Below are 3,573 nucleotides of genomic sequence, written 5' to 3'. Positions count from 1 at the left end.
TGATTTAAAAATGACACCTGTGGTTTTTGACAAATTAGGATTTTAATCCTGGCTCTGTCAATTCTTATAGGTCTGATCTTGATTAAAACGATTTCACGTCGAATTCCTTATCTATAAAACAAAACAATCTCACTGCCATTGGGTCGGCATTGACCCATAGTGACCTATAAGACAGGGTGGAATTGCTCCTGTGGGTTTCTGAGACAATAAATTTTATTTATTTATTTTTTTGTGAGTGTGCGTTCAGTCACCATGGGACTGAAGACGTCTGGGCTGTTACTCTGTAATGATTCTAAGATTGTGTCCATTAAATGCAAACAAAAAAATGAAGAAGTCTTGGCAGCCCAGGAGAAGTTATGCACACTTGATTATCAGATCAACTTACATATGATTCCTAGCATAGAGTCTAGCCCGTGCTGTAGCTGTTTCCATGACTTGGGCTTCATTTGTCTTGCACTACATCGGCTATGCTATTTGCTACTGGATCATCTGGATTGGGAGCATTTAACAAAGCCTCGGTCCATAGCAGAACTGTGCAGATCTGCAGTGCTGGGAACCACTTAGCTTTCAAAATATCTAAACATATTCTCCTAACTTATCTACATTAGGCTGATAAATTTTGGTCGTGAAACATACTTTAGGAGGTGCCATTGGGATTCTTCTGGAAGGAATAGTTGATGTTTAAAGGTCCCTCTCTTCAAGAGGAAATACTGGTGGGGCAGCAACGACCACGTGAAAATAATGGGTTGCTCGCATCTGGTTCTACTTTAATGCCAGGAACTGGTTCTGCCATCAAACGCTGGGTTTCCTTGATCGTCCTATAGGACAGCGGGCCATCTGGTCAGATCCTGAGTGTGGCCTCTGGTCTGGTCTCCAGCTCTGCTTGCCTCCCCCACGACCTCCAATTGTAACTCTTCATAGGTGTAGAAAGCCCTGTTTTTCTCCTGCAGAACGGTTGGTGGTTTCGAACTACTGACCTTGCAGTTTTAGCAGCTCACTGTGCATGCACTATGCCACCACCGTTTGCTGTTCAATTAACTCAGGTATATTCGAGTGGAACTGCGCTCTCTAGTCTTTTCTTTGATTTTTTTAACAAGTTGTTTTTTGCAAAAGTCTACCCAGTACATGTTGTTCCCATTTAATTTCTGTACAACTTGCTCAGTGACAGTTAATATGTTCTCGGTGTGTCAACATTTTTTTTAAATCAATATATAATCGTGTATAAGCCGCGTTTTATCAGCACATTTTTTTATGCTGAAAAAGTCCCCCTTGGCTTATACTCAAGTGAGGGTCCCACTTACCTGTTCTCCGGTCTCTCCTGCTCGTCTGCGGGCACCTGCAGCCCCTGTGGGTGGTCCGATGACTGATGACATCACCGCTCTTCTTTTCTCCTGCCCACCTGCAGCCTCTGTGTTGTCCCTGCAGTTGCTGGCACCTGGGACGCACCGCATCCTTGTCAGATGAATGTCGGCTGCGGCTGTCCTTCTTCTCTTGCTCTTCCCCAGGGCTGTGACCAATGACATAGCCTTTAACGTCTTTCCCATGCTTGGTCGTGCCCCCTTGCTCCGCCCAAGCACTGTTGAATACAAGAACCGGTATATCTCTGGTCTTGGATATGCAGTACGTTTATTTCCAGTCGTCTGCTATATTTTATTTACTAAATTTTCTTATTAACCCTTACCTGGACCCAGTGTTGACTACGCGTGCATAGACAGCTTGTGTTGGGGTTCTTAATATACACGCTGTGCGTGTATGCACTGTGTTACTGCCTGTTCCCGTGCATCAGCGGTAACACGAGTATGCAGCAATACAGGGGTACACAATACAGCATGTATAATATGAGAATTAACACAGGCGTCTCTATGCAAGCAGTCATGTTATCACATTCTGTAATATCATCGGCTGAATTAGGCCTCAAGCATATAAGCTGCTTTGTGTACATGGGATAAGGCAGCTCAGGCAGTAACACTGTGTGTGTGTATAGTATGAGCCCTAATACAGGCTGCTCTATAAAAACATACTCGCATCATCACATTCTGGAATATTGTCATATCAAACTCTCCAAACCCTGAATGTCTGTCAGCTCCCTTGGTGATCCAGCATGTTTGGGGTCTCATGCTGTCTTTTGAGTGTGATTCTTTTGGGGGGTATCTGTTTCCCGTGGTGAAGTCTGCCTGCATTGTATTGCCAATTGATTTTACTTATTTATATGTATAGTTGCCTAGAAACCACCATTTTTACGTAAATTGACCTCTTTAAGAACTATAACTGGAATTTATTTTTGGAGTAGGGCTTACAGTATCTTTTGAGAATTCAATGGTACCACATCCTTTTCAAAAATATTTTTTTATCCTGTTAGAAATGGATCCCAATACTTCTAATCCTGGACCAAAGCCAAAACACAGGTGATATGAAGTTGGTTTAAACTTAAGGTTATGTCAAGAGCAGAAAAAGCCAATAACAGTACTCCTAGAAGGGAATTTTGTGCTGACAAAAAACAAGTGAGGGAGTGGCGGAAAATGAAAGCTGACTTGGAAAAAACTCCAAAGGCAAAAAAAGCTCGATGTGGTTTAACAACTTCCTATGGGGCTCTAGAGACTGAATTGCATAAATGGGTTATGGAGTGTCGACTAAATGGTGACTGTGTAACACGCATGGGAATTCGCTCATGTGCTCTTCAAATGGCCAAAGACGACAAATTAAAGCACCTGGAATTGAACATTTTGTTGTGTCAGCAGGTGATGTCCCTGCTTCAGGAATAGGTTTGCCCTATGTTTGAGGCAAAGAACAAATCTTTCACAGACGTTGCCAAAAAACCCTGATGAAAAAGTGATGTCATCCCGTTCATTCATAATTAAACAAAGAAGGATCTATAACTATGGTCTGGGAGATTTGGGGAACATGAAGGAAACACCTATGACCTTTGGTCTTCTAAGCAACAGAACTGGGGCAATTTTGGGAGACAACACTTTTATTTTACTCTTAACCACAGGGAATTAAAAAAACACACACACATTCTGTCATGTTTGGCTAATGGAACTAAGCTGTGGCCTGTCATTATTTTTAAAAGAAAGACTGACCTAAAAAGGTAAATTCCCACAAGGAATTACTGTGTACGCACATATTAAAGGCTGATGGATGAAGACGGCACACACACACACACACACACACACACACACACACACACACACACGATGGCTGGAGGAGATTTGGAAGATGATCGGGAGCAGCCTGAAAGAAAAAGACTTCATTTCTAGTTTGGGTCATGTTCGGAGCCAACACTTCTGACAAGAAACAAACATGCAAAATGACAAAGTCTTCTCAAGTTACTTTGGCCATTATTCCAGGTGGGCTTACATCTGTTTCGCAGCCCCAAGATGTGTGCTTAAATAAACCTTTGAAAGACCATGTGTGAAAGATGTGGCATGAATGGATGTTATCTGGTCAAGTCCACTGACAAAAGTTGGAAATCTGATGAAGTCTGACATAGAATTGATAGCAGAGTGGGTCTGTGATGCATCGGAAGAGATTCCAGAGGACATGTTTCAATGCACCTTCAAGAAATGTGGCCTC

General features: G+C 42.5%; 1 pseudogene; it reads right to left on the bottom strand.

Moving 5' to 3' along the window:
• Positions 1-381: 381 nt before the first annotated feature.
• On the bottom strand, positions 382-3,267 carry LOC142461608 (ubiquitin-conjugating enzyme E2 N pseudogene; annotated as a pseudogene).
• Between the last annotated feature and the right edge of the window lie 306 nt (positions 3,268-3,573).

Source organism: Tenrec ecaudatus, chromosome 11 (assembly GCF_050624435.1).
Source record: "Tenrec ecaudatus isolate mTenEca1 chromosome 11, mTenEca1.hap1, whole genome shotgun sequence".
Lineage (NCBI taxonomy): Eukaryota > Metazoa > Chordata > Mammalia > Afrosoricida > Tenrecidae > Tenrec > Tenrec ecaudatus.
This window is presented reverse-complemented; position numbering and strand designations above follow the sequence as displayed.